Source organism: Bactrocera tryoni, chromosome 5 (assembly GCF_016617805.1).
Source record: "Bactrocera tryoni isolate S06 chromosome 5, CSIRO_BtryS06_freeze2, whole genome shotgun sequence".
Lineage (NCBI taxonomy): Eukaryota > Metazoa > Arthropoda > Insecta > Diptera > Tephritidae > Bactrocera > Bactrocera tryoni.
In genome coordinates this window covers 59220030-59235576 of record NC_052503.1, presented here as the reverse complement: position 1 = coordinate 59235576, position 15547 = coordinate 59220030, and positions in this window count along the sequence as shown.

Here is a 15547-nt window from a genome sequence, read left to right as displayed (position 1 = left end):
GAAAATGGTTGTAGATTTCTAGAAAATTTACGCTAATTAAAAACTAAATTATAAGAAAAAATTTAGCTCATAAGAAACATACAAAAATAATAATTTACTAAATAATATAAAAAGGTATTAATTATAAACGTAAAAAGTTAATCAAACACATACAATAATTAATTATTATAAGCCGACTTCAAGCCTAGATGTTTTGAAATGAGGACATTTCATTTTAACACAGGAGAGAGTTAAGGGACGTATTCCTTCTGATAGTAACAAACATCAAAACAACAGTAAACAGAATGCATCAAAAGGACCTTGAGTTGGAACAATTGAAATGCACTATCACTACAACAAACAATCCTAATCAAACAAGTATCGAAACAACATTGAGTTTGAATACCACAACAACCTTATCTGAAAACAAAGCAAATATATCTAATCAAACAATATATACTATATATATGCAAACAAACCTAAACAAATAATATAATCTGTATCTATACAAACTATCAACTAGTAATATAGTTAGCATAAATAGAAGTAAGAATGATGTAATAAGTAAGTCTTAAGAGTATAAATACATAAAGAGTACACATTTCGGTGCAGCTCAAAATATATTCTTTTGACTCATTTTTACTTCTGATAAAAATTAACTCACGCACCGATTGGATTCGATTGAGCGTGTTCCTAGCCAACGAGCGAGCGGCTGGTCAGTTGTATCCGAGCACCTGGAGAGTCAAGACAAACATCTTTGCGCGACGTGTTTCTGTGAGTGGTGCTAGCCAAAAATGCATCGTTCGTTAGAACAGAGGTAAGCGATTAAATTCTGTGTGAAACTCGGAAAATCTGCAACAAAGAAGTTTGACATTATCAAGCAGGCTTACCCAAATGATGCTTTAGCAAGAAGTGGTGTGTTTCGGAGGCACCAGGCCTGCATGATGAATGACCAAATCCCAACTGAAAACGATGCTCACTGTCTTTTTTGACATCAAAGGCATCGTCCACCATGAATTTGTTCCTCCTAGACAAACCGTCAAGGCTAAGTTTTACAACTCAAACGAAGAGTCAATTGGGTCCGACAAGACATCGCAGCCGATTGGAAGTTGCACCGGCTCACACCGCCTTTCTTGTGCACAGCTACCAAACCTAGGCCGGCATGCCAACGCTTCCGCAGCCGCCCTACAGCTCAGTGGCCCCCCGGACCTGGGCTCTGCATGCACCTCGGCTCTCAAGGTTATTCTAGAGAATGGCTTCCGTGACGCCTTTAATAGAAGTCGATTGGTTCAATAAATTTTTTAAATCGACAAAGTCCTCTTACTTTCCGGACAAACTCTATATATTCCGAGAAACTTTTTTGACGTAGTATAAATTATCTTTATTAGTTCCATCGATATGTTTTCCCCTTTCTTGATGAGCTATCATTTATTCGATTTTTAATTTTACTTTCCAATAGCAATTTTACGTTTTCATCTTCCAATTTTTCTAGTTTTTACTTTGCTTACTTTTTAATTACAGCTACGCCGAGCCAGCATTTTTGAATTTTGTGTAAACAAAAAAATTAAAGCTGTTTTGCTAGATTATGTTCGAACGATGCACAAGCATTCATAACAAACCAACAGCTAAATCTAACATAAAAATAGCGGAGTAGCTGCAGTGTTGACAAAAATAAAAATTACAATTATAATTTGAGATAAGTGCAGAACAATGCAAGCCTTAAACGATAAAATGTTAGGTGGTGATGTCTTACCACTGTCGGGGATTGTCATTCATCTCTTACCCTAAGACAACCATAAATATGTGCGAACAAAAATTTCTGCATTTTGGAAATGATAGAATAAAACTGAATAGAACCGAAACTAAAAATTAATTGTTTGCATTACTGCCTCAATAATCGGGCTACATTTATTATTATATTTTATTTATTTATTTTTTTTTCGTTTTTTTTTATTATTTTTTTTTATTTTCTTGTCGATTGCTGTTTTGTTTCGGGCTCATACGCATAGATCCATGATTCTTATAAACGTCTTTTGAAGCACCGCGATCGTATTTTCTCAGCATTTCTTTACACCAATCCACACGAGCCTTTTTTTGAGCGATTGTCAAATTGTAAGGGATCCAACGAGAAAAAACCTTTTTTACGGCCAGGTGTTCATGCAATATCGAATGTATGGTGATGGGAGAAATGCATAGGCATTCCTCTATCTGAAGGTATGTTACATGACGGTCTTGCATTATCAGTTCACGTACGGCACGATTGAATTCGTTGTACCAGTTTTTCACAGTGCTATAGGATGGTGCTTTATAGCCATACAAAGATTTTAGTTCATCGATGCACTCTTGTCGAAGATGAATTTTTTAATTCCCTGTAAATAAAACAATTCACGATTAAATGTTAAAACGTTCTGAGTGATGTTATGCTAAAAAATGTCAAACTTTCCAATGGAAATGTCAGATTGCACCTGGCAACACTTAGTGTTGCCCTAGGCCAGAATATTTATAGCAGCCCTCGTATTATTGGCTAAAAATTTTTGAAATTTAATGAGTTGTCCTCAGGCAAATGGGTGTATTTTAAGTCATTCTATACTGTTGTTGATAAAAATGAAAACGAAAAATATCTAGATATATCCCGGAATGACATCATATAATCATCAGTTGAGAATTGTTCAATTACAATATTATTATTCAGTGTAATTTCAATTCAACTCAATTATGCAATGGCTCACGATTGGTAATCCAAAAGATAGCTGGAAACATTATTGTAGCAACCATTTTTCTGTCCGCCCGCGCACGCGATAACTTGAGTAAAAATTAAAATATCTTAATCGAACTTGGTACCCGCATTTCGTGGAAAAAAAGTGAGAACGTATTCGTAAATGGGCACAATCGGACCACTGCCATGCTAACAAAACGAATCGAAAAACCTACAACTTGGTCCTTCCAACGGAGTGGAGGTCTTCCTCTTTCTCTGCTTCCCCCGGCGGGTACTGCGTCGAATACTTTCAGAGCTGGAGTGTTTTCACCCATCCGGACAACATGACCTAGCCAGCGTAGCCGTTGTCTTTTAATTCGCTGAACTATGTCAATGTCGTCGTATATCTCGTACAGCTCATCGTTCCATCGAATGCGATATTCGCCGTGGCCAATGCGCAAAGGACCATAAATCTTTCGCAGAATTTTCCTCTCGAAAACTCGTAACGTCGACTCATCGGTTGCTGTCATCTCCCAAGCCTCTGCACCATATAGCAGGACAGGAATTATGAGCGACTTATAGAGTTTAGCTTTTGTTCGTCGAGAGAGGACTTTACTTTTCAATTTCCTACTCAATCCGAAGAAGCACCTGTTGCCAAGAGCAATCCTGCGTTGGATTTCCAGGCTGACATTGTTGGGTTAATGCTGATTCCTAAATAGACGAAATTATCTACAACTTCAAAGTTATGACTGTCAACAGTGACGTGAGAGCCAAGTCGCGAGTGCGACGACTGTTTGTTTGATGACAGGAGATATTTCGTTTTGCCCCCGTTCACTGCCAGACCCATTTTCTGTGCTTCGTTGTCCAGCCTGGAGAAAGCAGAACTAACGGCGCGGGTGTTGAGGCCGATGCTATCAATATCATCGGCATACGCCAGCAGCTGTACACTCTTATAGAAGATGGTACCTTCTCTATTTAGTTCTGCAGCTCGAATTATTTTCTCCAGAAGCAGGTTGAAGAAGTCGCACGATAGGGAGTCGCCTTGTTTGAAACCTCTTTGGTATCGAACGGCTCGGAGAGGTCCTTCCCGATCCTGACGGAGCTTTTGGTGTTACTCAACGTCAGTTTTCACAGCCGTATTAGTTTTGCGGGGATACCAAATTCAGACATCGCGGCATAAAGGCAGCTCCTTTTCGTGCTGTCGAAAGCAGCTTTGAAATTGACGAAGAGGTGGTTTGTGTCGATTTTTCTTTCACGGGTCTTTTCCAAGATTTGGGGCATGGTGAATATCTGGTCGGTTGTTGATTTTCCAGGTCTGAAGCTTCACTGATAAGGTCCAATCAGTTTGTTGACGGTGGGCTTTAATCTTTCACACAATACGCTCAATAGTTGGCGCATATTGTGGGGTCTCCCTTTTTATGGATTGGGCATAGCACACTTAAATTCCAATCGTTGGGCATGCTTTCGTCCGACCATATTTTACAAAGAAGCTGATGCATGCTCCTTATCAGTTCTTCGCCGCCGTGTTTGAATAGCTCGGCCGGCAATCCGTCGGCCCCTGCCGCTTTGTTGTTCTTCAGGCGGGCAATTGCTATTCGAACTTCTTCATGGTCGGGCAATGGAACGTCTGCTCCATCACAAGTATGACATACTTAACACTAAATTAAGATATAAACCTATAATTTGGTACAGAAGATTGCAATAAAAAAAGAAAACCTGTCGGCTATAAATTTTGAAAAAATGTGCATGGCCCGCCCACTAACAGATTAAATGTACATTTCTTCAAAGCCACTAAAACTACAATACCCAAATTCGCTTAGAACAATTCCTATAAGAACTCCTACCGACAGTGTGAAAATGGATGAAATGAGGTTACAATCCTGCGTTCTCCTACCGATGTCATATTTAATTTTCGAATTTAATTTCATCTTGACATCCCTCGTGGGGAAAATGAGTGAAATACGTCTACAACTACGCCTACTTCCCATATACCACAATTTTCAATTCCATATGATTCTTTCCCTTTCCAGTACACAAATCAAGCAACAATGAATATATTCGTATACAACTTAATTGTAATAATGATTTTGAGGTGTACCATCTCTATTGTAAAAATGTCAAATTCTATAACTGTTCAAGCCCTTATATACCGAATATGTGAATCACAGTGCGTATAGTAACTTATTATAGAAAATAATGGACAATCTGAGAGATACGTATGCTATTAAAATTCGGGGAAAATGTTTCTTTGGTAATAATATGTACGTATCCGTATGTCAATTGACTTAAGCTGACTTTATGCCACATATATCGGCCAAAATAACTAACAAACCATAAGCATCTGAAGGTATTTCTCCAGCATTGATCCTGTTTTTTGTTTTTATGGTTACGCTTCTTTGTTCTTGTCGTATGCTCTCGACATCTATGCCGCAAGAAAAGCATAAGCACATTGACTAAAAATTCAATATCTTTGGAATGGTATGAATGAACAAAAATTTTTTTGCAGATTATTAAAGATGAATATTTTCCACGTTGTGTCACATACTTTTCAGTTTTTTTTTAGAGCGAAGAACACATGAAAAATTTCAATTGTTTAGCAAAATATTATGTTAAATATTATTATTTAAACAAATGGATCGTGAAAAAATATCTATAATGCAGCACGAACATTTTACTTTGACTTCAAAAAATTTCATCGATTTATCTCTACATAGCAGCTTATGAGAAAATAATTTTACAATTTTATAGTGCACTAAATTTCTACTTTAAATAACTTTAACAAAAAAAGAATATTTAAAGAAATATTTATATCACGGGGTATGCGTCTCATCCCCTTCCTAATGAACTGCTATTTTTCAAAACCGGTGATTTTGCGAAATTTTCATGGACCACTTGACGTGGTTTGACCCATATACATTCCATTGAGCCCAATTACCTCCTTCTATTTAAGATAATTATATTTTTTGAAGAATTTAGGAATCAGACATCGTGACTAGTAACACCTTTAGGTAATTTAAACATCATTATGGTAATGTATGTAAGGTGCATACGGCCATACATACAGGTACATACATATATATGTATGTTCCTATTTATGTACATGCTTACTCCGAAAGAGTATTTATTTTATTTTATTTAGAAATATATGTAGGTACATATACAGAAATTATTTTTAAACTTTACAATTCGTATCTTAAATTTACGCTTTGCATCGACTATTTTTTGCTTTAGCTGTTGACTCTGTCGGAAGCTTTACGCAAAAATTAAATCAAGTTCGACGACTTTTTCCAAAACCATTTTTTTCGTGTTCATTATTTTGTAAGCTTCTGTTTATGAGAAAGTGGTTGTTTGACATATAGTATAATCAACTTTTGCATTTAGTTTTTTAGTCCGAATATGATTAATGAAATCTCTCCAGGGAATTGGTTCTCTTCACAAGGGTTGGGTTTTAAGCAGAATTTTAATGAAATCTCACCTTAATTTTAATTATTTTTGTCGCGCGAATGTTATTTATGGTGTATGAAATAATAATATTCTAAAAGTGGAAATAATTCATGAAAATTTTCGTTTGGTTGCTTTCTTTATATCTCATGTCAATTTTATCGAGTTACTATGTAACTAATTTTTCGGAAATTTTTAAATAAAACTTTTTCAAATACTGTTTAAAAATTTATCTTTTATATTCTGAATGTTAAATAAAAGTAAGTAGTTATAAAAGTACCCTTTATTTAACCTTACCCTAGAGTTCCAGTAAAATATGTATGTACAGAGTTTCCAAAGTATATAAACATTTATTTTTGTTTTGGAATTTATATTTTGACGGGCTTCCAAATTTCGTGATCTTCCATTTTGAACCAAAGCTGGCCAAAAATCAAGATCTTCAATTCTCTATATCTGGGGTGACCAAAAAGGTTAATTCGCGAGCCACACCAAAGAACATCGATAAGACCCAATGGTAACAGATCGAACCCAATTGAGCTATAGTGTGGGAACACCTACTCCAGAGCAGTAGTTGACGAACTTAAACTAACTATTTATTTTTTAACAATTTTAATTTCGATTATAGGATTAGAAAATATTTTGATATTTCCTAAACAAGTAAGGAAGAACTAAGTTTGGGTGTAAGAGAAAATTGTATACTCTCGCAATTTGCAAGGATTAAAAACGGAGAAAATCAATCAGTCTTGGCAAAACTTTACTTTATAAAAAATTTCGAAATATTTTAAGATTCACTATTCGACGAAACTTATATTGTAGATGATAAACCCACTTATTTTTACTGCTATATTTTATTTCGTTTTAACAATAAATATATTAGGTAGTATGACTATTAAATGAGATGTATGTTATATAAACTCAGCCGAGAAAGCTAACTAAATATATTGTGATGAATAACATCAACCAGAGATAGACAGATATTAGATATGGAATTTGATACCAAGGCTTAGTTCAATTTCATTTAAATTCAGGGTTAAATCATGATATTAGGTACGGTTAATACTCCATTTTAACCGGTTTAATCACAATGATACAATGTTATAATACTCTCTCAATTGCATTAAGATAACTCACATACTGACCGATATAAGCATTATAATGTGAACTGTATTGACTCAATCCAATGCATTATAATGGGTTGTCAAAAAAGTCTTGCGGTATTTTTATTGATTTTTTTTTATTGAAATTAAAATGAATTTTTGATGACTCATGCCCAGCTCTTGACCGATGCTACGGCTGCTACTATGCCGGTCTCTTTCGACCAATTCAGAGATTTTATCGCAATTTTCGACGACAGGCCTTCCGGAGCGTGGCGCATCTTCGACCACCTCTACACCAGAACGAAAACGTTGAAACCATCGTTGTGCGGTGGAAATGGAAACTGTATCGGGTCCATAAACTGCACAAATTTTATTGGCGGCTTGAGATGCATTTTTGCCTTTATCGTAGCAGTACTGTAAAATATGCCGTATTTTCTCTTTATTTTGATCCATGTTTGCGACGCTATAACTCACGAACGACTTAAAAGAAACGACAATCAATCAAACACGTGTTAGCCCGTGAAATGAGCTTTCCAAAAAGGTATAGCATTACTCATTTATTTCCAACCAATATGATATGTGGCATCATCATCAAATTTTTTCTATATAATAATTTATATGTGTTTAAGAATAATTCTTCAAATATAATGAGCTTAAAATATATCCATAATTGTAATCAATCTATTATAAAGATAAAAGGGTTTAATTTCACCAATTTTTTTCAGTATGTGTATCTCTTACTTTCCTGTTAAAGCGAGAAAAACAGGTAAACACATACTTACACACATATTTATATACATATACAAATTTATATAATGCAAAATTTTAATAACCTGTTATTAACTTTTGGCCCACACTTGCACATATAAATATAAATGTGCATACATTTCTCACGTTTATAACATTTAAAATGAGAAGAGTGCATGCAAAGTTGAATGTCTGTATACATGAACTTGATCAACTTTAACGAAACCGTGAACGGTTTGATTGTTTCATATGATATAACATATATCTATGTACTATTTGTATACATGGTACATTACATATATCGGGTTGATTTATTGGGAGACAAAAAAACGGGAAAATCGCGAAATTTTCTTCGGACTACTACTACTTAAAACCGGTTTCAAATCAGCGATTTTTAAGGCAAAGTTTTTTAGGGATCATAAAAATTTGTTCATCAATTTTTGAGATATCCGAATGAAACTTTATACGTATGTGAATTTTTATGTTCTATTGATCGGAATGGGTACAACCCATTCAACCGATAATTCATATTTTTAAACTACGCCTACTGAACCGATTTTGTTTAAATTTAGCACGCTGTATTCAATTTAAAATTAGGATAGTTCATACAAAACAAAAATAAATACATAACTATGAGCATGTGTTTTAAATTAAAAAAAGAACTATTCAGGCATGTTCCAGAAACAAAATTGATGTGATTTCGTTTTAACAAACTAAGTGAGTTTGTTTATTTCGTAGACGTTATATTTCACATCGAAAAGGCTGTTTGAAGCAAATGACATTTTTTATTCAACTGATATGTAAATATTTTATTTACCAAAAATTTAAATTATTCTGAACGAACATAAGTGCTGCCGTGAGAGTATTGTAAAGCAATGACTTCATCTTACAAAGGGTTAGAAGTAAACTTTTTAGCGATAATTCGAATTCGTTTGAAGTTGCTGATATTCTATTTAAATACCATCAACTATTCTATTTTTGTTTGAATTGATTTGATAATAATTGAAGATAAAAATTAAAAAACCCAAAAATTTGGTTGTGTGAATTTTTCACGCAATTTTCGTAAATTTTGAGATTATATGAGAAAAGTGGATATGCAGAAGTTAAAGATCTTTTCATTAATAAAGTCTTTGAAATATACTCTTTTTCTATAGGACTTGTAGTTTACCGAAAATCGATGTAAACCATTCAGTAATTTAGCCACACCCCTTCTTTTCCCGACCTCAGATCTCCCGCAAATAATTTTTCCCTTAATATGCCCTCCTTAATGCGATACATTGTGGCCGACTACGCCCATCTGCAATATCGACCTTACTTTTTTGCCAAAGTACATGTATCCCAAGTTTCATCATGATATATTATTTTTTACTCAATTTGCAGTTTGCACAGGGAAACAGACGGACAAATAGTCTCCCGGATTTCAAATCGTCTCGTTATCCGTTTCATTTATACACATATATTTAACTCTATATCTAACTCGATTAGTTTTAGGTAAGTTGTACAAGCAATCGATAGGTGAACATAACTACTTTACTCTGTGGCAACATGTTTCAAGAATATAAAAAAGGACTTGGTGCTTAAGTTTTGGCAGATACTGTACATTCATATGTAGATAAAAAGTATTATACGTATATACATATACATATATTATAATTACATATAAATATTATTTACAAATATGCAAAAAAATACATATATGCAAATTTTTACTAAAGTACCTAATTACTTGAATCTATTAAATATGTGATTAAAATTTAAAGTCATATATTTTTGAACTGATTAAAGAGGCATATGCAATAGTGTTGTATATGTGCTATATGACGCATTTACTTATGTGTGTGTAAGAATTTCTAAGTAGATTAATATAGTCTTAATGTTAACTTACAACCATTAAACCGACTTCGAACAACAACTGAACATACAAGTAGATATGAACTGGCAGATCCTGAGTTATAGTGAGAACATTTAACCAACCACATTGGTCGCCAACATTTACACAGCTGTTTATAATAGAAAATCGTTTTAACTTATACACTTATGAATGTATGAGAAAATAATAACTTGTATTTATGTAAATTGATATGTAATAAGTTCCCTTTGTTGACCCTTTTCGAGTAGAATTCGAGCTTAGCTAGATCGAATGAAAAACAAGCAAAACACATACATACATTTGAGCTTAATTTGATATATTATTTATAGTATGGATACACATATGTATTTACGGCTTATTTATAGTTTTTGAGTTGAAATATGGATCGCTTATACATATGAATTTCATTTAAAATAATCAAAAAAAGATTTTTCAGGTGTCGCTAAGGCTTCAAAAAGGCTGACACGGGCTTTCTCGATAATGCTAAAAAAGCACAAAAATGTCGTAACCTTTAATATTTATTACACTTCCCTGTTATTTTTAATACTTATGTAGATGTTAAATACCTCCTAATTTACGTAAAAAAAGGTATTACATTTCTTTCATTTTATTATTAAAACTTTGAGAGAAATGAGAGTTAATTTGTACTAAGTTTTTCGAAAAGACACAATTTGATATACAAAGAAAATATTACTTTAATACAGTTATTAAATATAAACTGCCGCAGAATTTCAATTAAAGTGAATTTGTATTTAATTATTTATTTGTATATGTTCTTTTAGTTCTTAACAATTTTGTTTCAAAGCCATCCAATATTTTAATAATAATCCATATTTAAATTTTTCAGAAAAAATTATCAATACTTTTAAATATATCTGCATGTATTGATTTGCTTATAAATTTCATTTATTTACATTTTACAAAATTTAAAATGATTTTGAAAAACAACTGAAATCGATTTTAAAACTTATTTGTTTTCTTCATATTGAATCAATAATTAGCAGATTTAAACCAAAAATCAAAAATTGATTTGTAGTCACTTTACAAAGAATCTTTCACTGTGTGGAAGCCCATATTAATTCATTGGAATTAACCGAAAACACAGAAAATATTTGATCAGTAATGCATGCAAAACATACATTTACAAATAAGATACCACTGTTAAACATCTTAAACAATAATATTCTAAGTTTATTTTGAATTTTCAATTATTGGCTTTATATAGTCTTTGGTACTAAAGATATTCTATTTTTATAAATTCTTAAGTGCATATACATACGTACTATGCTTGCTAAAGCGGGTGACGTGGAAGCCTAGTCGCGAGTGCGACGACTGTTTGTTAAATGATAGGGGATTTTTCGTCCTGCCGCCATTCACTACCAAACCCATTTGCTTCGCTTCCTTACCCAGTCTGGAGAAATCAGAACTAATCACGGGGATGATGAAGCCAATGATATTAATATCATCGGCGAACGCCAGCAGCTTTACACTCTTAAAGAACATTAAGCTCAGCAGCTCGAATTATTTTCTCCAGAAGTAGATTGAAGAAGTTGCACGATAGCGAGTCGCCTTGTCTGAAACCTCATTTGGTATCGAACGGCTCCCGATCCTGACGGAGTTTTTGGTATTGCTCAAGGACCTGGCGGCATAAAGGCAGCTCTTTTCCGGGCTGTCACAAGCAGCTTTGAAATCGACGAAGAGGTGGTGTGTGTCGATCCTCTTTTCATGGGTCTTTTCCAAGATTTTGCGCATAATCAATATCTGGTAAGTTTTTGATTTTCCAGGCTTAAAGCCACATTGGTAAAGTCCAATCAGTTTGTTGACGATGAGATTTAATGAGACTTATCCCATGGTAGTTGGCGCAGATTGTGTGGTCTTCCTTTTTGTGGATTGGGGAAAATTCCAACGTCGAGCATGCTTTCGACCGACCATATTCTACAAAGAAGCGGAAGGTGAATAGCTTTGCCGGCAATCCTTCAGCCCCGCCGCTTTATTGTTCTTCGGGCGGGTAATTGCTATTCGAACCACGTAATGGCCCCCAATGGAACATACGGTTCATAGTGATCGATTTGGGAATCGGGTTCACCATCTCCTAGTATTATGCTTTCACTGCCATTCAACGGGCTGAAGGAGTGTTCTTTTCATAATTTTAGGATGCTCTGGGCATCAGTCGCAAGATCACCTCTCGGAGTTCTACAAGAGTATGATTTGGTATTGGAACCTTTTGTTAGTCGCCGTATCTTTTCGTAGAATTTTCGGGTATTACCCCTGTTGACCAGTTGTCAAACTTTTCGTACTAACGCATTTCAGCATCTTTCTTTTTTTGTCTGCAAATGCGTCTCGCTTCCCACCTCATCTCTCAGTATCTATCTCACCCCGCCGTGTTGTGGTCGATTGTAACGTTACAATGTAGGCAGTCTGTTTTCTCTCCACTGCGACACGGCACTCCTCATTGTACCAGCTGTTTACATTGACCTGAATGGTTTCGCTTACAGCTATACGTAAGGGGCTTGAAATGTCGTAAAGAGTGCAAGTCGAATAGAAAATCGTTCGGATGTGTGTTGAGATTATAGCTTATCGACGTCGAACCTTTCTTATGTTCGTTGACCTGCGTTTTTGATGCGCAAAGATGGGTGTGTATCTTCGCTACAACAAGATAGAGTCGATGTTAAGTCCTCGGAGTGCATGCACGTCAAGAACACTGTAGACATGTCTTCCGTCTGTCACAACATTATCGATCTGGTTAGTGGCTTTCCGATCCGGAGACAGTCAGGTAGATTGATGAATTTTCTTAAGCTGGGATCTAGTTCTACAGATAACCATATTTCAGGCCCCGATGAAGTCGATCAACCTCATCCCATTTGGGGATGTTTCATAGTGGAGGCTGAATTTACGACCGTAGGCCCGAAGATACCTTCTTTGCCAATCCTGGCGTTAAAGTCGCCAAGAACGATTTTGAAATCGGGCATGGGCGCATATCAGCGATATGTTAAAGAATTTCGCTTTGATGCAGATTGTACCTAGATGTTCATCTACCGGGGTGAATTCCAGGACTCGGTGACTTAGTCTCTCTCCCACTACAAATTCCATACCGAATTTGCGCTTCTTTATATGGTCACTGTACTAAATGCCACAAGGACATTGCATTTGAAACCCGTCCATCGCATTTTTTGGACGGCGCTGATGCCCTAGGTAGAGGCACCTTCGCAATTAAGGGACCTGACATTCCATTTGCATGCCCTTAAATCTTAATTCTTAACACGTTTACAGGGGTCGCCATCAAAATAGGGGTCTCTCATCCGAGGCTGTTTTCTTTTTTTAATTTGTATTGTTTTTTACGTGGCGGGCCCAGCGCACAACCCTGGGTGGGGATTCTCACTTTAGGTCACCTTCAAACAAGTGTTTTTGGCTAACCAGAGGATACTTAGTCTAGGACCGGAAGTCGTGAGATGATTGAACCATAAGTAAAAGAATCGTGTCTGGCTACTCTTAAGTGAATGGCGCTCAGAGAACTTTCCTACACGTGAACTTCTACATATAGCTCCATCCTTTTAAAGCTACATCAACCAAAACGCAAATATTATAAGAACTCCTACCGATAGTATGAAAATATATGAAATAGGGTGATAAGCAAACCACCTTCCCATATAATGGTAATGGAAAAATTACTAAAAGCACGATAAATAAACAATTCAATAAGTCGGAGACATTAAATTTTACCTCTGAGATGGTAAGAGAGGCCCCTAATGCAGCCGCAGTAAAAATTATACTATGGGCCTAGCACCGCCCACTATGTCACAGTGTGAAAATGGACGAAATCGAATATTCTAAAATGCATTTGAAACTTTCACTTTCTATTATACAAATCAAGAATGATTAATATATGAGGATAAAACTGTGCACAATAGTGCATTTGCGGTGTGCCACCTTGTGAATAACAATTATGCAAATCGAAACAAAACTGTTCTAACCCCTAGATAACGAATACGTTGACCTAGTGCTTATAGTTGACGATTTACCGTAAATATCGGTCAATATGTGAGATATATAATTGAAATTCAAAGAGAATCCTTTCGTGATAGTAGTAAGTATGTTTGCAACAAATGGGTTAAAAATACTCTTGTACCATCAATAGCCTTAGCCCCCATATAACAATTATGAACAATTACGAACTTCTTGACTTTATATCGCATATATCGGCCAATATGTGAGTTACCTTAATGAAATTATTTCTTCTAACGGTGCATCTTTGTGCTTAGAATGAATAAAATCGAGTGAAAACCTGTCCTAGACCCCATATAACTAATAAGCTATATGTACCAGAAGGTGCTTCCCAGCTTTAATCCTTGCAAGTTGCAAGAGTATGAAATGTTCGGTTATACCTAAACTTAGCCCTCCATTACTTGTTTTCTATAAAATTGCGTATGCGGGAATTGTTATACGGATAATTGTGAACAACTTTGCCCAAAAGAATATGCGTCTAAAACCGGTTTCAGGCCAGCGAAGTGGAGTTTAATTGTTCGGGATTATACAAATTTATCAACAAGTTGACCAATTTTTTTTATTGTCATTGTTAAGTATAAGTCTTTTCTGCAAAACTACCAACTCGTACTATTTAATTAAAGGCAAGCAACCGGAAAATAAAATAACTGAATAATCGGTTGTATGTGAGATATATGATATAGTTGTTCAATCTGGCCGGTTCCGACAAATGATTTAAATAATCTCAAAATTCACCTAGTTATTAAATTTCATACAGATATCTCAAAAACTGATTGCAGATCGGATCAGATTTTCGGTAATAAACTAAATTTTATACATATGTGACCAAATTTACCAATCTATTATATGTATTCCTATAGGGTATTTAACCGCCTACTCGTAGATCAAAGCTACACTAAAATAAGTTTTCCAAAAAATATGTTGATTATGTACATATGTATAGGTATTTTTGAATAGATAGATATGTACATATACATCACTTTCAAGTACAAATATTCAAACACACACATACGTATGTATGTACATATATTCTTAAGCGAAAACAAACAGAATCATAACGTTATCAAAGTGAATCGAATATACATATTAGGGTGGTTCAAAAAAAATTTTAATTTTTTTTCAACTCTTACCCTCTCAAATGTTAGTGATTGACAAAAAAAAATTCTTCCTCAAGCCGGCCGCTGTAGCTTAACTCTAAGGGGTCTCTTTTTTATTTTAGTTTTCTATACATTTAACACAGGAATTTTCGTTTTTTCATTTAAACTAAAATTTCGGCAATGAATTTTCGTTTCTCTAAAATAACCATCACATATTCAGAAAGTTAGATTTTCAAACTTTAAAAATTCCCGCGACAAAATATTATTCTCAGAAACGTTTTTTATTTTAATTCTAAAAATTCCAAATTTCAAATCTCTATGTTTAATTGAGATAATCAAACTTTGTCGCGGGAATTTTTAATGTTTGAAAAGTCAACTTTCTGAATATGTGATGGTTATTTTTGGGAAACGAAAATTAATTGGTAAAATTTTAGTTTGTATGAAAACAAATGTTAAGCTACAGCGCCTAGCTTGAGGGAGGATCTTTTTTGTCAATCACTAACATTTGAGGGGGTAAGAGTTGAAAAAAAAAATTCAATAATTTTTTTGAGGCACCCTAATACATATACTATACTACATTTATTTTCTTTCTTTTGCAGTTCTCTTGAGAGGAATTCTC